The sequence below is a fragment of the Lagopus muta genome, chromosome 6 (genome assembly GCF_023343835.1).
Source record: "Lagopus muta isolate bLagMut1 chromosome 6, bLagMut1 primary, whole genome shotgun sequence".
Lineage (NCBI taxonomy): Eukaryota > Metazoa > Chordata > Aves > Galliformes > Phasianidae > Lagopus > Lagopus muta.
In genome coordinates this window covers 30,666,552-30,688,496 of record NC_064438.1, presented here as the reverse complement: position 1 = coordinate 30,688,496, position 21,945 = coordinate 30,666,552, and the positions used below count along the sequence as shown (strand labels likewise).

Genomic DNA, 21,945 nt, shown 5'->3' with positions numbered 1-21,945 from the left:
CTGTTTAGCAGATCCTCGGTTCTGTAAAGAAATATTTGTTGTTAATTTTGAAAAAAATCACAGCTTTGAAAGAATACTTTATCAATTCTGCTGGTAGTGAGTATCATAAAAAATGCAATGTATCCTTTGGAAATATCAGATTGCATGATAGTAGATAAGTAATAGATGTAGAGTAAAGCTGACAGCATTATCATGAGAGAGCTGTTTGAGGAAGCTGAGGTACTCTGGAAGTAGAGAAACAAGATAAGGAAAAGCCAGTAGTACCATGACAGAGGTGCATGAGAGCAGAAAAGAGCAGAAATTACTGTGGGAGGGTTCAAAGAGGTACTGGAGGTATCCAGAACAGAAGCAAAGCAAATCACTAGAGGCTATAGAAGGTGTTGTGAGCAATGATATGATGTAAGATATAAGTAAGAGACTAAGGCACTGAGCTAGGAGCACCTACCAATGCACACAGGGAATCAAGCTTCTTTCGTTCTGTTGCTCACAGAATAATTAATAACTGTTTAATTTCTTACCTTTTTTTTCAATATTATTTCCCTGTAGAAGCAGGTATTGTCCTGTAAGGCTTTGTAGCCATTAAGACTTCTTGCATCATTTATTAACCAAATCTGTAATATCTTCATTATTATTACTGTATTCCTTTTTATTCTTAAAGTGGTAATCTAATTTTTAGCACTATGTAGAATCAGGTTCTTTCAGAAGGAAAAAGTAGGCCTGACTGTGATAGTCTTGAGCACTTTCTGGAAAAAGCTATTGCCCTATGATACTCATATTGAATCATATTGATATGAATACGCACTATTGAGTCTTGGTTGTGGATTATTCCAGGTGATAAGCACTCCACAGGAAGTGCTCAGTATGTTGTTTCAAAACAGAGGAACATAAATTATGGAAGCTCAGTAAGATGGCAGTAATAACATGCCTATCTTTGTTCGAAGTCTAAAATCCCACTACACTTTTTTTTTTATTATGGACTCTATTTTAAATTAAAGACAAGATGATAAGAGTTAAAAACTGATTAATTTGGTGTCTTGCAGTCACAGGGACACAGAACTTCAAGTGGGGGAAACCTCACTAGACACTTAGACTGGGCTGTTTTAGTCTCTTCTGTAATTACATTTGCTTCTAAATTTTCTCACAGAATTATTTATTGTATTGATTATGTATTCAATCTGGTTTTAAACACACTGAAACTTGGTCTCTGGTACTCTGGCAAGCCTATTGAAATATCTTTGCATTCTCGATAAGCCTCTAACTCCTCACTCAAGCCAAATTAAATAAAGCTCATTAGTTCAAACTCCAGAAGATAGAAGGCAGAGAAACCTCTTCTAAACCTAAATATGCAAATCTTGGGCTTCTATATATAAAAGATGTATATGGTATGTTCAAAGACTCTCATTTTTCTTTAGTATAGTTTGCCTCTTATGAAACATATCCAGCTTTAAATATTTAGACAGTCTTTTCAGAAAAGGTCTGCAGTTGTTTTCAGAACAGAATTAACTGTCATGAACTTTGTAAAGATTGTCTAAGCAACTGGTATGAGTATTGAAAACTTCTCTGAGTGAGCTTCTTGTTATTGGATTGGAATTCTTTCGTCTTTCCCTGCTTTTGTGTATCAGGAATGATTTATTTCCAAGCATCATCAACTTCAGTGAAAAGTATTTCATGTTTACCTTTATTTGCTCATGTCAAGCAATTTTGAAGTTGTTCTGAGGCAAAACTTATCCAAGAAGTGGAACTTGAGATTCCATTCTGCAAATCATTATTACCATTCCACTGCAGCAAAAAGTCATCTTTTAATTCTTTTGTAGCACTGGAGGACTGCATTTTTGGGGAACTGAATTCCTGAGACTAATATTGCAGCTGACCAATAACACCAGGAGCAGCAGCCTAACTTTTCTAGCATTTGATGTGATGCTTTTGGATAGTTTACATATCTTTGAATGGATACTGCCCTTTTCTTCATAGAACCTTAGAAACAAAAACGGAAAACCTTCAGGCTGTAACGTTATAGAAGGGGGGGTGCCTATCCACATTAAAAATAAGATCCATGTAATAACATTCATTTTCTTATATCCTGTTTCTATAATTATATCAGACCAAAACATCTCTTACTGAAATCAGCTTAACACCCACACACATACCCAAACAAAATCCTTGGATTTTCATTTTGAAGGAGCAAAAGATTCAAATCTTTGACACAGGATTGGTTTTAAATATACAGTGCTGTGAGCATCCTGCATGTAATTTGGGTAATTGGCAATAAAAAAAAAAAAGAGCTACCTAACAATTTTTGGGTAGTGGAGCCATTTTACAGTCTGTTCTATGCTGTTTTTTTTCCTACTTCAGCTTTTTTTGACAGACTAATCACTATTTGTCTTTATAACTATAGAGCATCAAATGAAACCTGGATAATGTTGTAACCAGTGATTTTCTTTTTACCTGTTTTCTGACTCTTGTGAATGGGGAAAGAGAAAAAAGAAAGATGATTCTGAATTTGTTGAGTTTCTGATTTCATACTTTAGTCTTCATCTTTTCCCATTCATATTTCCACGAGTATTTAAATGATGTCTTAAATTATTCTCGATTTAAAAGTTCTGTATTCCAGTTTAAAGGGGCATTCACAGCCTCACTGAGCAATCTGTTCCAGTGTCTCACCACGCTCACAGTAAAGAATTTCCTGATATCTACTCTAAATCTACCCTTTTCCAATTTAAGACCATTTCTTGTTGTCCTGCCACTACCTGCCCTTATGAAAAGCTCCTCCCCAGCTTTTCTGTGGAGCCCTTTTTCTGAGGGCGCCAAAACTGGACACAGTACTCCAGATGGGGTCTCACAAGAGCAGAGTAGAGGGGCAGAATCACCTCCCTTGACCTGCTGGTCACACTTCTTTTGATGCAACCCATTTGCATAAAGTTGGCTTTCTGGGCTGCAAGCATGTATTGCTTGTTCATGTTGAATCTTTCATCAACCAGCACTCCCAAATCCTTCTCATAGCTGCTTTCAAGCCATTCTCCGCTCAGCCTGTATCTGTGCTTGAGTTTGCCCTGACCCAGATGCAGGACCTTGTTTTTGGCCTTGTTGAACTTCATGAGGTTGGCATGGGTTCAGCTCTCAAGCCTGTCCAGGTCCCTCTGGAGATTATGCCTTGCCAGACAACTGATACTTGTTACTATATTGTCCTGGCAAATACTGTGTAGATCTATAAGTTTGTTTTAATTCTTCTTGTACCTTCATGAAGTCCAGCAAATGGAGCATCCAAAGGATTTTACTTTTTCTTATCAGCTAGACAGTCCTTTATTTTAGGGGAATACCAGGAAAAATTCATTTACTTTCCTGCGAGAAAGAAATGTGATTGCGTGTGGCATAATATAAAGTTATAAAAAACTGAAATTACAGATGAAAAACTACAAATGGTCCACACATTTAGAGTACATGAGTCCTTTTCAACCCAGATTGACAAAGAATCCTGATAATAGTGACAGACCCTACAGCTTTATTATGTTTTAGCCAGCTTCCATATTTGGGAATTTCATCCTTCTATCAAATCCTGTATTCATGTATGCAAGATCATGATGTTATTTTTTTACATGTCTTTAAAACTTTTAAGTACAATATTACAGTGTGTAAGTATATCATGCTATTACAAAATAGCATACTTCTAGTTACAATAATAAAAAAAATCAAAATCTCACAACTATTCCTATGCATGGAGGCAGCTGCATCATGGAGCTTTGTGACCTTGGCTCCTCCACTGAAAAAAAAAAAGGTCAGTGACAACTATTTATCGATACTATTTGAGTCACTGCAACAGGCATCAGTTAGAGATCAATGCTTCACCATCCTCAGTATTATATACACATAAAGACTGTCCTTGTCTAACATTTCTTCCTGTTTTTCCATCTGATGTTGATGATTTGAAGATAATTTTTTTTCCTGTTTGCTTCAGTTTAAAATTTTAAACCTCAGTTTCCTTAGCGATGGCAGGGATTCTGTATTTTGATTCATGTAAACAGATCCTTACTTCCATGAATTCAGCAAAGCCCCATATAGGAAGAAGAATTGGATTAAAAGTTCAAGGCTTATGTGAGCATCATCACCAAATTGTGGCACCCAGTGCAGCTGAGGTAACATGAAAAAAAACTAGTTTAGTTGAGATAGGAAGATCCTCAATGATCTTTTCCTACCACTGTAACTTCAGCTTCTTTCTTCTGACAGCATGCATCTGTTGTTTTGGTGTTTTTTTTTCCATTGTACTACTTGCTGTGTTAGTAAAGCCCAAGGCAAGCTTCAGTTTAAGTCCTGCCTGTTAGAGCCAGATAATTACTTCAAGAACTGGACATCATTCCTGCTTTTCTTCCAGGTAACTGTAAAGTTGGTTAATTGGTACTTGATTGCTTCTCTGTAATTAAAAGCTTTCCTGAAGGAAGCTGACATTTAATAGGTACCAATAGTAGAGATCATTTTCCTATGGTAGCACAAAGAAGGGGCAATGCTGACTGATCACACAGGTGAGCATTCAAGATGAGTAAATAAACGTTTATATGAGATTTTGAATATGAAAAGAGGAGGATATTTTAGTAGAATGAGAATAAGACAAAGCCAGACACGATGCATGGTAGTATTGCGTATGTGCATATACAGTTACTAGATAAAGTAATACTTTATGTGATACGTAAATTATCATAGTCATCATCGAGAGCTCCTTACAGAGGAAAAAAAAAAAAAAAGTTTTCAGATACAAGAGTATGACTTAGAATCCAGTTTTCCTTTCTGCTGTATAGAGGTTCCACAAAAACAACAGGGGAACAGAATTTATAGGCGAAGAAGCGAAATTGCTGTCAAAAGCTAATGTAAACAAATTTAAAATTTGGAGCAAAAATATTTGTTTTGCCATTCTGTGTGACTCAGTAATGTGTTACATGTATTGTCAAGCATATGTGCTTAAGACACTGTGGTTATGGTTCAGCTGATGCTCTCTCTTTGATTCTACAATGCACTTGAAATCTGCTCAGCTCTGTATCATTCACTGAGATGATAAAATGTTATAGCAAAGGAAATGAATCAACGTCATTTACTGCTAAAAACAGTAAGAGCAATGTAATCAAACTTCATTCCTCTTTTCCAGTTTATGTCCTTTATTGTGAACACTTAATGAAAGTAAAAAATAGTTTGCAGGTAGTACAGTGCAATATGATTTTTACTGTATCTCTCTAGGCCACTAATTATCATGAAAGTGATGCTATACGAATTTTTTGCCTCAGTCCACCTCCTGGCATAGCTTCAGTGTGAAAAATGGAGGCGCAAACTGATTCAATAGAAAAGGAAGCAAGCAGCAGGAACAAAAATTAGATCCATGTAGAGAATCTGCACAACTTGGGAGAACAGTCTCTTTCCCCTGAGCTTTCTTCTTTTCCCTGAGGTCCTCTGGATCATCTGCTTCTTAGGAAGTCACACCTGTCTGAGTTTACAGTAATTGAAGTTGGACATCTGGGGAATTATGAAAAATTGTCTTAAGTCTGACAGACAAATAGTATATACAGGATGATGAGGGCAGATCTTTATACAGGTTTTGGTTTACTGAAAAATAATGCTGATAGGTGTTTTTCAGTCTCCTAAATAGCTAATATGTGATAAAGGCAGGCGTGATAAAAGAACATAAGTTATTATTTAATTTGAAAGTAAACATTTTTAACACCAGTCCAGAGTAGCTTCTGTGTTTCAGCTCAGAGGTGGCTAAAGTGCAGTGCCAAATATGTAAGTTCTGGTTATGAAGTATCCAGAAGAAGAAATGCTGTTTAGGAAACCTTGCTTTCCAAAGTATTTATTCAGGAAGCAGGAAAAAAAAAAAAAAAAGTAGTAGTAAAACAGCAAATAGTCAATAGATCTAGTTTTTACAAAGCTAGAATAGTCTAGCCATTCCAAAATAGTTTTCTAGTTTTTTGATAACTGGAATAGTAGATATATCACCAATGAGCTCAAATGCCATTATTTCATACTGATTATTGAGGACAAAAAACATTTATTTTGAGTCAAGGTTTATATAGAAGGGAGTTTACAACATAATGTATTTGAGTTATCTCTAATATACTGTAAGGCTTAAAGGAGGCTTTGTAATCAAGACTGATGACTTAGTCAAAATCCTGAAGTGAATGTACAAGAGAAGAGTGCAAGGGGTTTAAAATTAAATAGGAAAGCTCTTAACCTGAACTTTATGATTCAGTGTTTTTCCTGCAAGTAGTTTACTATAATAGAAAAGAGAACACTGTGTCCTTACATGCCTGATGTAAATTTGGGTCTAAAACATGAAATGTCCCTCATAATGAAGTCTGGGTTTGGGTGTGTCAGATGTGTGTGGCTTCATTTGAAATTAGCTCCATGGCTGAAGATGACAGAAAAAGAATTTGCTGAAGTTTCTTCTCATGCCATAGCAGAGAATGTCACAAACGAGTGACTCACTGGCTGAGCTCTATTTTCAGTTTGTGCTGTGTTTGGTCATCATTCTCCTGTGTGGGAAGGATGGCATGCCTGGTCTCCGAAACCCTATTTTATGTGCTATGTCTGAAACATGTCCAGATGCAAAGGTGAGGCAACAGTGAAAAGGAACCTTTTCCTCTTATCTGTCCACTGCATGTATTTGGACCTATGTCAGAATGCCAGAAAATTTACAGTGCAGTTTTGTTGAGTGTATGCTCTCCAAAATATATTCTTCAAAACAGAGATGGCAGGATTCTTCACATTCAGTGCAGCCCAACAATGTGCTGTACAGAACTGAAGACCTTCATCTTTTCATCACCTGTGACAGTTTGTATTCTGCCTTTTTTATTATTTATTTTAAAAAGATGGAATATTTATGTCACTTCAAGTAGAAGCATCCTCCTTCTAATATAAATAACTATATTCTCATATACAGAAAAAAACAGCTGGTAATATTTCTGATAAAAAGATGATTTTTCAGGGAAAATAATTATTTCACAACCCTTCAGTATAAGTGGGGAAAAACCATCCAAAATGTCATCATTGCAGTGCGGATTTCACAGACCACAATCACTCCAGTATCTACCTTGACCATGATACAAAAGTAATTGAATTACATGGAGTGAAACCTGAGACAGAATTTCTGCCTTTCACCTAGCTTTATTTAGCCAGTTGCATATCCTGACCAGAACAATCATAGCAAGTGAGCTGGATTTGATGCTTACATTTTATTATTTCAACAGAAGATCAATCAGGTCTGCTTCAAGTAGTGCTGTGAAGCCAGCAACTGCAAAGGTTTCCAGGTGAGAATGAGACCATGGATTCCCCACAGGCTGTTACTCTTAATGCAGTACTACAGAGTGTGAAGAACAAGCTCCCTTATGTAGTCAGTACTTGCTGGTGATAAAATAGCATTTCTCCTCAAATAATCTAAGTTAGAATAAAGTGAATTAGTGCAAAAGAAGCAAATCTGCAGGCAATTTGCATGTGAAATAGGAAATAATATTTCCATTTTATGACAGCTTATATCTATTGCTCTCAAACAACTCACTCCTTTTATTCCTTCTTTTTTCCCCTTCTTATTGTCATATAAGTTGGTTGAGTATTTTACCATTCTATATTCTGCTCTATCCAAGTATTGCTCAGCTCCTTTGTGGACTAGAAGCTGAACTTGAACTTCCTCTCTGAATTTTGAAATATGAATTGTTTCTGTACATGAAGATTGAGTAATTTAGGGGTTTCCATATTACTTATACTGGTTTGGTTTTTTTTTTTTTTTTTTTTTTCTGTTCCTTCTTTCAGGCACTGATTGTTGTCTTCATAATATTTATTCTACTTGGCAAAAAGTGTAGTAGCACAAAGAGGCAGATGTATTTCATATGTCTTCTTCAACACCTCATCTAACTGCTTTATATCTTTCATATCTTTCTTATACTTAACACAAAGTGCACCCTTCATTCTTTGTTCTCAAGTCTCTCCCACCCTGTTGAGATATGATGCAGTTCATACATACACCTACTTCCACCGTACATATTTTTAACTTGTGCAATGATAGATAGCGGGACAGTTTGTAATAGGATGATCTTTCTGGCTCATTTCATTATTTTCTGTTCTTTGATGACCATTTTGAGACACATTTGTTTCTCTCTGTTCACAAACTCATTATTTCTTCATACCTAGATGCTGTCCTGTGTGCTAAATCACTTCCTCTCAGTGGTAAATTTGTTAGACATAGATGCAGTCACTTATGATATTTCTTAAATTCCGTTGAACATTGCATTTCTGACAAATGCTACTTGTTAACTCCAAGTCATGATGCAGTGCTAGTCATCTTTATGTATTCATACTAAAAATAGTCAACTCCAAAGCCAGCTACCTCTCTGCCAGTGCAAGCCAGCTCTATGACTGTCAAAGGGTGACTAATTCATAGTGCAAACATTCTCCAGAATCCCTCAGCTTAGTCAGCTGTGCTAGGACGTTTCCTCTACTCTCTGGATGATTAATGTGCTAACCATTGTCTTAAACATTAGCTTTGTATTGGCAGTAGTAATGAGAAACATTTAATGCAAAATTTTCCCCAGATTTAAAATATGCTATTTAATGAGTGATAGGAGATATTGTTATCATCTGTGTTGTCTCATGTTCCAGTTTTGCTGAGCACATGAAATCAAAGCACGTCCTAAGGCAGCGTACACCCCTGCTGCATCTAAGAACTGAGCATTGGCCAGCAGCTAGTAACTTCTGACTGTTGCATGTCCAAAGCCATCACTGGATCACCCTGTCACTATAAAACTAATGGAGTTTTTAACAGCTTTGAGGTATGGGTTGCTAATTATCATCACTTTGCACTTGCCTCACAGAAGACAAAAAATAGATAATTTGACGTATGAAAATTTGACCAATAAAAAAATTTTAAATTGTATAGGGTTATAGACATAGAGTTGTTTCATGGCTACTTCTAGATAAAAGCAGATTAAAACAACATAATCAGAGAGGGATGGTGCTAACTTGTAAAATAGACAAACTTATAAAACAAAAGGAGGTCTGTCAGATTTCAGCAGGCATCAGAGAAAGAATCAAATTGGCAGAAAATTTAAGTAGTTGTCAAAAGAAATTGAGAATTTTCCTGGAAGTTGAAAAGGCAACTACGATAGATTTTCTGTTCTGGACTGACACAGATCTCTGCAATGGCAAATGATGATTTCACTAGTAACAAAAAATAAATTTTCAAGTATGTTATATATACATATATGTATATACACATGCTTACGTGTGTAAAATATCTCCATATATGTATATACATATGGAGTTCATCTCTATATCAATACAGATAGATATATAAAGACATACAAAATATAGAGTAATTCATGTACATTTAAAAAAATATATGTGACAAAAATGCCACAAAATGTCTGAGGTCCTTGTAAACATTAGGGAAAAGATTTTTAATGAGTCAATTGAACTTTTATAGTTTTGTCTAATTCTTATCCATGGCAAAATGCATCTAAAGTCTTAGCTCTGATTTGGCTACCACAGGTCACTATTTAGTAAAACACTGTTAGAATTCAAGCTAGCAGATGTTAAACTAAAGTGATTAAGCAGAAAGATTAAGAGAATACCAGATTGACCTTCTATCCAGGAACCTGACAAACCTGAGGTGCTATCTGTAGGATTAGAGCCATAAATACCTAAAAATAATAAGTTTGCAGGAAACAGATGAAAAGCTACCCTACACATAGGATTATTTTGATTAAGGTGACTAAGGAGTTGTGAGTGCAAAGAGAGTGCTGATATTTCAAATCTCACATTTAGAATTAAGTATGTGTTTACATTATATTACTATTTGAAATGAAGACTTAAACACTTGCTGAATCTTGAACATTTGTATTCAAAAATTTGAACAAAGAGAGAAGATGAGAAACTGCTGTTAGGTCATTCCTTTAGCGTTACTGCTTCTAAAAACAGATTTCTCCACAAGCATCCGAGAAATGAACAATTACTGCTTTTACTCCATCTTCAAAGGAATTATTTTTTACTGTTACTACATGTACTTTTTTGTCAAGGGCACACCACTGTTGACTAGTTTCCTGACTGCAGTTGACACAACAGAGACCTAGAACAATACTAGCATGACAAACAAAAATAACACTGAGGAGCTGATAAACTACTGGCCTTTACCTCACTGATGGTCTGTAATGTCTAATCTGTTACACTCTGGCTTCTGTTCAGGCCCCTTGCTTGTGGTCCTGATGTCAGAGAGCGTTCTTCTATGCATGTACTGACAAAGATAGATACATAAGCGTGTATCTATCTTATCTATATGTATCTTATCTTATCTGTATGTATATAGGAAATCTATATTTAGTTACCTGAACAGAAATCATTTCATTTGGAGCAATAAGGAGAAAAATGTCCCTCAACTGGTGTGTGTGTTGCAGTTTTAAAATAGTATACTCCAGAGGATCAAATTGTACAGGCAGCAGAAAGAAGTGAAGCAAGGAGCCAAGGATTTTGAATAAATACTACAGCTGTGAGAAATTAGTTGTAGAAATAAAGTAATAACTGTATTAAAACTACAGGAAACAGAGCAAGATTGAGTCTGATTTATACTGTAAATAACTCCACTGACTTCAACTACTGAAGTTCCATAGGATGTCAAATATATCATCTCAGAAACTGGTTACTGTATGGTGGCTGTGAGTAAGGAAAGGGAGTTCTGCTGAAATACCACTGCTTATGTCTTACCATTTTTATATTCCACTTTTTTTAGAAAACTTGGAAATGGATGGTCTCAGAGTGGTATCTAGAGCCAATGGTATTGCAAGCATGTGTTGCACAACTCCCCAGCTCCCAGAGCTCTGGTGCTCTAACTTCTTCCACAGTTCCTCTGCTGCTCTAGTTTTGGATTGTTATTGAAGGGCTCTGGGCTGTTAATACTGTGATGAACTGGCTATTATTCATACAGATGTAGAACACTAACTAGAAATAAATCTCAAGATTGAATTCAGCTTAGGTATGTTGACCTTCTATTGCCTGATCATTTCTCTAAGGAGATATGTTTTCCAGACATATATGCATTTAAGGTGAAAAATAGAATGGGCTGAGCCACCCAAGAGTGATTTTCACATGGGGATTCTCTGCTTCTGCAGTTCTGTTTTATGCCCCCTTCCTTGTTGTTAACTTCCCTGCTTTGGATCTCTCAAACTATTTGTCCTACTGTCAGAGAGGGTTTTGTTGCCTTCGTCATCCCAGTGTATGTTAGAGAATGACTGCATTAGCATTACTTCATTCAGAGTCTTACCTTCTCTGTGTTGTGAATAGAATGCACCTCTCCAGTCAAAAAGTGAAGAGAAACAAATAGTTATAAATAGTAATTCTGATAAGCGTGGAAAGCATGTTTTATTCAAGATATTTTCTGACTGAAAAGATATACACTTCCTACAGCAAGCTTAAATGTCTCTGTGCCTGAGCAATCTATCTGAAGCGGTGCTTTAAAGTTTTAATTATTTTAATTATTTCCCATGAATCTTCTACAATTTTTCATAGCTGTAATAAAGACATAATCCCAAAGAAGGAGGCTTTGCATTCAGAAACAGCAACAGCTGCATAGGATTATTTTCAGGTGTGCTCTTGCCTGATTCTTAAACCAGATGGAATCTGTGCCAAAACCCTCCATTCTTGTTCCAGGGATAGTCTGGTGCAGATTTATCACAGACCTGAAGTTCTTAGTGGCATTTGCTTTTTGCATACAACTCAAGCCAAGTCCAACTCTCCAAAATAGCTTAATAACTAAATATAATTCAGGAAAAATTGTATAGAAATAATGCTTTGCCTATTTTCAGCATTTGTCTTAAAGGTGAGGAAAAACTGCACAGTTCATTGGAAAGCAGAAATCTTCTAAATAATATTCTACCTTAAACCAGATAACCCTAGAAAGTTCCTGAATTGAGAAATTCAAGGTTACTTCAGCCTTATTCTATATGAAGATTCAAAGCTTCAGGCAGGTTTATGGATGAATTTCTCCAAAATTTAGTATGCTAAAATCTTGTTTAAAAAAAAAAAAAAGTATATATCACTGGGACAATACAGACATAGTAATTGAAATATACCCTGATCTTCTTGGATACTGTAAGGTTCTTTTGTTATTTGCATTAAGACTATAAAAATTAAATATTGGGTTGGATAGCAGGGCTGAGGTAGAAATGCAATGAGAGATGTGTTGTTGGTGAAAGGTACAGGAAAAGAAACATACTAGCACTATATATTGAAAAGTCATACCTTCTACTGCTGTTTACTGTCCAAATATTACTTTTGCTAATTCCCTTGAATTTCCATAAACTTCAATGTGTACAGAATAGCAGAAACTGTAAGGCACATACATATCTAAGATAACTGAGTAATTTTAGTGGTCTGGGTATTTTAAGCCAAAATCCACTATTAATAAGTCTGGGAAAGGTTTAATAATATATTTTTTTATTATTGATTCATGCTGTTGTATTCACCACATGCTGAATATGATGTTCAAGAATAGTGCTACTTGTAAAAAGTCCTCTTATCAGTTAGTCTGGTTTTAAAACACAGGTAGTAAACAGTGAGGCCAGTGGGAATGGGACAGACTCTACTGTTAATATCATGCAGTCAGGTTAAGCTGTTATCATTTACAACAGGCATGTCCATCCTGTGGCCTATGGGCCACATGCAGCCCTGAACAGTTGGTAATGTAGACCAATAAGATCTTAAACTTTTGGCATAATTATGTGATTTTTAGTGATATTTTTTCATGAGTTGATTGTGTGTAGGTTGAATTCAGGCTGTATATGCAACAATAGAACTCTGTGAAGGGGAGGGCACAGTGCAGTGCTAACTCTGCCTCTGGTGCCCACCACACATGCTAAGTCAAATAAGGACCCTCGTGCATTGTGCATTACATTAGCACTTGTGCCAGGTAGCACTTGTGCTACCTGGCAAACAAAACGCAATGATTGCCAATAATATTATTTCGACCTACCTACATGTATATGTGCCTGTGATGACACGAGTTTTTTGTCATCAAGCAGACATGTAAGTTTTCTTATTTAATTATTAATCTCTGGCTTGAGTAAAATAATTTCAGAAGACATTCACTGTGGAAGAAATATCAAGAGTACTTCAGTTGCACTGAAAATTTTGTAATTTTCAGCATCTAAAAAAGCTCATAAAGAATATAAAATAATTTGCAATATGTTTTTAACCAGTTTAGTTATATGTATTTAATTAGTGTTTCTGCCAGTTCCAGGAGTTCCTTTAAAACTGTAGATGATGATTATAGGAGTATCATTTACTTTTCTGAAGCAGTGTGTCTAAGCCAGGATAAAATGCTTAAAAAAATTGTATGATTTGCAAAATGAAATATGCCATTTATGGATTCAGAAGGAAAATTTGTGCCAGAACTTGAAGATGAAAAATGGCTCACAGATTCAGCATTTTTTACTTATTTGACCAATTATTTAAATGAGTTAAACATGCACCTTTAAGGTGAAAATCAACTTACCTGTGCTGTGTTTCAACTTACTTATGAATTAGTTTTCACAAAACCAAACTTTTATCTTTTGTTGTCCTCTTTTTTATGTTTTAACAACAGAATTTAAAAATATTTTTTAAAATAAGTTTTGCCACTTATATACATTAACCATATGTACACTAACTGTTATGTATTTCATATGCGGCTCAAGACAATTCCTCTTCACTCAGTATTGCCTAAGCAAGCCAAGAGGTTGGACATGATTTAAATTGAGTTTAGTCTCTCCAGTCTGTGCTGGAGATTGGTTCAGCTTCAGTGCTGAATGTACTGCAAGCAGAGTCTAAGTCATGCAATAATGTGTTGACTTTTGCATGCAGTTGCATGCAGAATGAGAATTAACTGCATGTGTGATATATTGATTACAGCCATAAATACTGAGAATCCAAAGTGTTTGGTACTTGGGCAAAGGATTAGAACAAAGAGCAAATTAAAATAGAGGAAAGGATAGTGCAAAAAATGTTTTCCACTTATCACACGCATTTTTATTCAGATTTCATCTTTGCTAACAGTGAAAACACGAGCTGGAAAGAGTGTTTCCTCTTGAGCTACTTATTTTCTGCAGTAAACTGCTAAAAGACAATATTGGTAGTATTAGCATCCTAGGAAGTAGGAAGGAAAAAGCAATTGTAAAGTTAATTGTTTAGGTGAGAAGATCTTTTCAAGGAGAACCAGCAATCCAAAAGATTTACCATAAAGGGAAGAAATAAATGGAAAGAAAACACTGTTTGGCCAAATATCCTTGTAAAGTGCCTTATGATGACCTCCAGAATCAAGAGATCAAGGTGTAATTTGTAGGAGAAGTGAATATGCAGGACTTTCAGGTGCTTGCTTATATGAATAAATGCAGAAATACAAGATCATCTTTAAATACAGGTGTCTTTGTACAGCCTTCTATCTTGTCATCAGACATTCTAATTTGTCAAGATCTCTCTGCAAGACCTCTCCACATTTGAGGGAGTCAACAGCTCTTCTCAGTTTAGTGTACTTTCAAATACTGAAGCATTTGAAGCAATAAATATAGGTTTTTATTTGTTATTGTTTTTTATATTGTTTTTTATAATGACATTTAAAATATTTTCTGCATAGTTATTCTTGAAGAATATATAGATTTATACACTGAGAAAGTTTACAGTCCACATATGGGAATATGTTCATAGACCTCACAAAAAGGAGCAGATCTTACTCTCACATCTGGCAGTCATTTGTTCATGATGGAGTTCTGCATCTGAAAGTATTGCATAATGAATATGCAGGGCCAAAATCATTCTGGGTGTAACAGTACTGACGTCAATTCCCTTACACCACGAATGAATTTTTTGTGTGGAATGCAAACTGTTTTCATGACAGACAGGGAAACAATTCAGCATGGATGCATCTTCTTATTTTCCTTTAACAGCTGGCAGCTGGTAGACATTGGTGTTCTGGCCAAGTACAATAAATGAGATGGACAATGAAAAAGAACGATTACAAAGAAAAATGAAGAAGGTTGCTCAGATAAGAATGAGTCTATATGATTTTTCCTGCTTGGAAAGAGAAGGAGAATAGGGGGAGATGGTGAAGAGAAATGATCATTTTTAGGAAGCAATTATAAAGTCATATGTTTCATAACAAACAGAAGAAGATAATCATTACCCGTTGCAGCCACTTCCAGGCTAATTTTCTTCTCAGTGTGGTCATAGAATCCTAAAACTGCTCAGGTTGGAAAAGACCTTAAAGATCAAGTCCAACCACAGCCTAACCATACTATCCTAACTCCAACAACTACCGCTAAGAGCCACAGCTAATGCTTCATAGTGTTTAATATCTTCATTAATGGTACAGATGAGGGACCAAAGGATACCCTCAGAAATTTTGCAGGATAATACAGTATGGGGAGGAACAATTGACACAACAGGTGATTGTGCTGCCATTAAGAAAGATCTCCACAGGCTGACAGGAATCTTGTAAAGTTCCAAAAAGTGAAGTACAAACTCCTGCACCTGGGGAGAAATAATTCTGTAAACCAGTGCAAGCTGGGGCAACTGGCTAGAAAGCAGTTTTGCAAAAACTCAGTTGTACGTACTGGCAGACAAGTTGAATAAAAGCCAGCAATGTGGGCTTGTAGCAAAGAAGTCCAAAACAACATCCTGGTATACAGTAGGAAGAGCATTGCCAACAGGCTGAGTAACATGAACTTTTCCCTCTACTAAGTATTGGAAAGGCCATATTTGGAGTATTAGGCCCAAGTACAAGAGACATGGACTTAGTGGATTGAGTCTGGCAGAGGGCCATGATAATGATTCAGTGACTGGAACATCTGCCGTGCAAGGAGGGTGTGAGAGAACTGGGATTTTTCAGCCTAGAGAGGAGTAGGGTCAGAGTGGAACGAGACTGTTTGCAGTATTTCTCAATGAATAAACAATGGTCACAGATTGAAATACAGGAAATTCCATTTACACATAAGAACAACCTTTCTATAATGGAGTGAATTATCCAGAGGGGTCATCTTGGAGATATTCAAAAGTCAATTGACAAAGCCCTGAGCAACCTGCTGTAGCTGGCTCTGCTTGAGCAGGGAGCTGGACTGGAAGATGCCTAGAAATCCCTGCCAATGTCAGCTATCCAGATTCTACAAAATACAGCCAAGTTTTCTGTTAGGCTCTGAACAGCATAGGAATCATTACAAGGTCATATGGGTATGGTCAACACAGAGTATAGGACAAAGATTTTATTTATCTTAGATTTAAATGGAGTGGCAGCATGATTCTGTTTCCTTCTCTACCTCATCATGTCTCTGGGCTACTGCACAAAAGAAATTCCTGAATTTCCCAGAACAGAGGCTGCAATTGTAACTGCTACTTATGGTAGCCACAAAATTAAGAGGTTATGGCAGTCACAGCTTAATCCAAAATGTTAAATCAAGTCCTTGCAAATAAGAATGCAAATGAATTTAAAACACTTTTTAAATTATTTGTAAGTCCTTTGTACAGACCAGTAATTGTGAATACACCTGATTTGTGTATACTTTTCTTAAATTTCAGTTGCTTTACAATGTTCTTTCTTTAATTCTATTTCTACCAACATCAAGCAAGCATAAGTGAATGTCGGTGGGTGCCATTTTTTTCCACATGGAGGAATTCAGTTCCACTGCTTTGCTTCATACCCGCTTCTGTGTGAGACATCATTTTGTCAGACTGCCTCTCTGCTGCCATCTGTTGCTTGGCAACATGTCATGGAATATCTGTGGGAAGGTTCAACCTCTACTGCCATACCACCACCATCTGCCTCTGACTTTGTCAGCCAACATAATAAAATAGGAGGCATTACTTTCAGGGCAGCACTTATATGCATGTATATATACATATATACGCATTTATATATACATGTATACATATATATACACACACGAAAATGTATACAGTTACATATGTATAAATCATAGATTAAGGATATAGCCTTAATAATGGATATATTGGAATTGGCTTATGAACTTATATTTTTATCTTATTCAGCTGACTTACTTCAACAGAAACTTAAATGAATTTAATTGAGCTACAGCAATATAGACCAGTAATAGGAAAATATCTGTGTGCATACGCATAACTTTTAATTAAAACTCAGATATATATTTTTTTAATTCAGCAATTTCAGACTGCAAAATTCAATGTTTGCAACTTCAAACACTGAACAAAAAAATAACATCCTCAGTCTAGTCACAGTTAACCACATAGTGACTAAAAATAGCATCAGCTAGTCCTCAGGATGTATCCACAATAACAGACTACTCAAAATGTTCTGCTGCTATTCCCTACCTAATATTATGCCTACAACAAAACGCGGAAGTTTAAAATATCTCTGTAATTATGGTAAACAGACAACAATCAGTAAAATTGCAGAGTACTTTCCGCTGTTCCTAACCTACAGGTTGTATATAGAAAGCTAAATTAAACAATTCTGCCTGCTTTGGGTAGTCACATACATACTAGATCCAAGTGCCTGTAAAGCATTGAGAAATATATATTATACATATATTTATTATAATATATATATATTATTTAATATATTTTGAGTTGGATATAAACTCAGCCCAGACTTTCTTGAATATTTGTATATGAATTTTAATTCCAAACAATTGCTGTATGTTTTGTGTTTCCTTACTAACTGTGTCAAGAATTTTCACAGATATTTTTAAATGTAGGAGTCATTAAATATAATGACACTACTTCCTTTTACTTGCTTACTGTGGAATTGTGGTATTACTCAGTGTCCAAAAACGTTTCTGCTACACTCAAGCCAAATTCTGTGTTGAATTGAACACAAGAAGAGGCACATATCTTGATGTTCCTCTCTGCATGCATTCTGAGGAAAGTACTTATTTTGGAGCATGGCTTCCATCCCATATGGCCTGTGACCTTCTGCTTATGTACTGTGGCCTCTGAGTGAGAACAGGAAGAGGTGAATCAATCAGCTGTTCTCTGAATCACAATCCTCTCTGGATTTCTCTATGGAAAAAAAGAAAAGAAAGAAAAAAAAAAAGGAGATAACTATTAGAGCAGAAACATTCCTTGAAGCTACCTCTGCAGCTGCTGTGAAGAGGATTCACCAGCATCATTATAAAGATGGGTGTAATTGTTGGCAAAGAAGTTTTGCAGTCATACATTGAGAAAATCTCTGCAACTTATCTGCCTTATTCTGTCTCCAGAACCTTCCCCTGTATCTCACTCTGAATAAAGACTTCCTAGTCTGTGTTGCTGAGAAGTTTAACCCAAGAATAGATGGAGCAAAATTTCATTAAGAATGTCAGCATCTAGTAAAGTGCAACTCAGATTTGGTATAAATTCATATTCATCCTACATAGGAATAAATCGCTACACTTCGTGTAACAGAGAAACAAAACTGTGATTACAGCATCTCAAGACTGAGTATGTACCACATTGTTAATAAGACTTTCATCTTTACTGACACATTCCTTGTTGTTCAGTCTAAAGCAGTAGACATTATTTTAGAAGTATAATGTTGAGAGACAAATTTTTGCAAGTTACAAGGGATTTGGAGCATCCAGTTTGGACTCTTTTGTCAAAAATTAGAATTCTTTAAGAAAGTGATAATGTTGCTAGAAACTTACAAGAATACTTGCTCTATTAAGTATGTACAGTAGGCTTCAAGGGTACATAAGTCTGATTCCTGGAAATCTGTGAGGTGTGTTACATAGCTATCATAGAATGCTTTCCATTGGAAGGGACCTTTAAGATCATCTAGTTCCAACACCCTGCTATAGGCAGGGATACGTTCCTCTAGACCAATTTACTCGAAGTCCCATCCAGCCTGGCCTTGAATGCTTTCAGGGAAGAGGCATTCACAACTTCACTGGGCAACCTGTTTCAGTGTCTCACCACCCTCACAGTAAAGAATTCTTTGCTGATATCTACTCTAAATCTACCCTCTTCCAGTTTAAAGCCATTTCTTGTCATTGTGTTGCTACCTGCCCTTATAAAAAGTTCCTCCCCAGCTTTTCTGCAGGTTCCCTTCAGGTACTAGAATGCCACTATAAGGTCTGCTCGGAGACTTTTTGTTCTCCAAGGTGAAGAGCCCCAGCAGTAGAACCTTGCACTTGGCCTTGTTGAATTTCCTGAGATTGGCATGGGCACACCTCTCAAGCCTGTCCAGGTCCCTCTGGATAGCATCTCTTTCCTCTAGCGTGTTGACTGCACCACTCAGCTTAGTGACATCTGCAAACTTGCTGAAAGTGCACTCAATCTCACTGTCCATGTCTCCTACAAATGTGTTAAATAACACCAGTTCCAACACCAATCCCTGAGGAATGCCACTTATCACCAGTCTCTACTTGAACACTGACCCATTGACAGCAACTTTCTGATAGCTATGAGAACTGTATAGACTTTGATAACCATTCTTCTGCAAATGTAGGAGTACAACTTGTGCCATATTCTCCTGGAGACAAAAATCTGTCAAATATTTATTTTATGAATCAGGCTATAAGATATACTGAATTTCAGAGTAAACATTCTTTGAGTTTCATCTCACAGATGAATTAGACCATTTCTGTATCAGATACACTCAAGATTTTTGTAAAATAGCCAAAAAATCTGAGCCATATGTTCAGACATGCTTAAAAACAGTAGTGAAATTGTAGTATCCAAAAATAGTTCTGTTTTCCTGGCCTGAGGAATTTTTTTTTTTTTTTTTAACCTGGAATTTTATCACTGTTTTGAGACAGATAGCAAGAGCTAACATAGCAAAATGACCGTAAAAACTATTATCAGAGCAACAAGCGACTATGCTTTTGCAACTTACTTCAGGAAATTGTACCAAAAAATTGACAAGTACATACAGTCATAACTGATCAATTTCCATGCAAACTCCTGAAAACTTCTTGAAATTGATTCCTTCACTCAGCTGCTATTTCCCTTGCGCTATTTTGAGGAGAAGAGGGGGAAAAAAAGCCCTTAATGGCTCTGCTTCCGGTAGTTCCTTCCTTCCTGCCTGCCTTTACTGAAAAATTGTTTTGCTTACGATCCTGTTGAAAACTAGAATAATATAGAAAATCAATCTTTGTATCATTTATGTATAAAATCAAATGCAGACTCAGATTAAGAGATTTTAACACTCCCTAGTCATGCTACTTGTGATGTCTTTCCCCAATATAGCTGTTAGTTCTGAAGTTCTGCGTATGTTCTCTCTCTTTTCCATTTGACTGTATTATCTTATAGTCAACTAGGTCTTCATTAACAAAGTCCAGGAACTCATTTCAGTGATAAAATATGAAAAGAACTTCATATCTGTAGAGGTTATGTAGAGAATGCTAAAATTGGATGTCTGCTACTTTGTTACTTACTGTCAGTAAAAGGAACTTTGGTTTGGAGAATCTTACTCCCATTCATTGTGCTTTTATGCATGGATGTAAATAATTCTCACAGTGTAGGGGACAGTAAAACCAAGTCTCTCTGCCTCTCAATTAAAATTGATTTTTAATTCCTGTTCTGGTAATTTCTGTAGACTTTTTCTATGTATTTTGGATGTGTTATTACTATTGGTAGAAAAACGCCTTTCCTGCAAGTTTAGTTGTTGATCGCAGGTGACACTATATATTCCAGTTTGAAAACAGTCCCAGTTAATTACTTGAAAAATTTATCTCCTTGATTAATCATCTCATGAGGACATTACATAAATTTTCATTGGGACTTAGGCTTCTGAATGCAGAAGTTACTTTTGAAAAAGAGCTTAGATGACTGACTTGGATATGTTCTGAAAATCATCCTTTGTTAGCTTTAGCATTAAGAAAAAAAATGAAGTACACATTCCTGTAATACATCATCAAATTCTGTCTAACAGAGAATCAGAAATGTTCTAAAATGTGCCACTACAAAGAGGCATAAACTTTGAGACATTTTTGTGGTTTCAGAGAAAACTGACTTGAGTACATACATCTGGAAAGTCCCACCAAGAAGCCACTTCTGTATTTTCAGGAAATTAAACAAAAGGGCCCACTACAAATCTTCAGTTGTCTTTGTTTGTTTATTTTAAGCCACATAATAAGCGGACATTTGTACATCTTAGGTACAGGATTTGTACCAAAAGACATTGTTTGAAGATAAAAGGGTAGTTCATGAAAACAACTGTTCTTAACATTTTTGGGACAATTTTTTTTTAATGGTCTTCTATTCTGTGAGATTGTGGGCAGTGTGGGGATTTCAGAGCTCTGCAGCTGTGGAACCAAGCCACAGTCACAGTCTTTTTTCGAAATTACCAATTTCAGAGATAACCTGTTGTTTGAAAAAGATATACTAGAAGATGTCCCTGAATGGTCTTGATAAAAATGGTGACTGAAAGGGTAGTATCCTGAGTTAGACAGGTATTCTTGAGTTTGAGAACATCTATACTAGATCAGAAAGTCTCTGTAGCACCACATCCTGTCTCCAGCACTGGTCAATTAACAAATAGCTACAGGAAAATGTAAGAACAGGACAAGCATATGTGACTCAGAAAATCCTGATCTCCAGTAGCTTGTAATTCAGAGATTTCTTTATATAATGATAGAAGAACCTTATTGGGTTTGTCTCCAACAATGTCCATAACTACGTGCTTAAGAAACAGTAGAAGCAAGAAAAACACATACTTTCCTGCACCTTCCCACCTCTCTTGATATATTTATATTGAAAGAATTCATAACTCTCATACAGTTTGCTTGTTCAGTTCCATACCAGCAGATCTCCAAGCATGAGTAAAAAAACTTCCAATCCTGAGACAAGAGTTCTAGAAGAGTTGAAAACAAGATTTTTTGTAATGATACTAATATCAGGCAGTTATTGCAGAGCAATCTTTGCTGCTTTGTGGTGAAGAAAATGGGAATTCTGTAGGACAGAAAGAAAAGTAAATGAAAAGAGAGCATTCCTCACATTGATGTG

General features: G+C 36.1%; 1 long non-coding RNA gene across 5 annotated transcripts in view; it reads right to left on the bottom strand.

Annotated features, from left to right (window-relative positions):
• Positions 1-21,945, bottom strand: part of LOC125695585 (uncharacterized) — a 55,528-nt gene that overhangs the window by 7,057 nt on the left and 26,526 nt on the right. The window contains exon 3 of one of the 5 annotated variants that reach the window (XR_007378003.1): positions 17,761-18,021. The exons of the other annotated variants lie outside the window; for them this stretch is intronic. This is a non-coding gene — a long non-coding RNA (uncharacterized LOC125695585). The remainder of the gene's footprint in view (positions 1-17,760; positions 18,022-21,945) is intronic. 5 annotated transcript variants of the gene reach the window in all.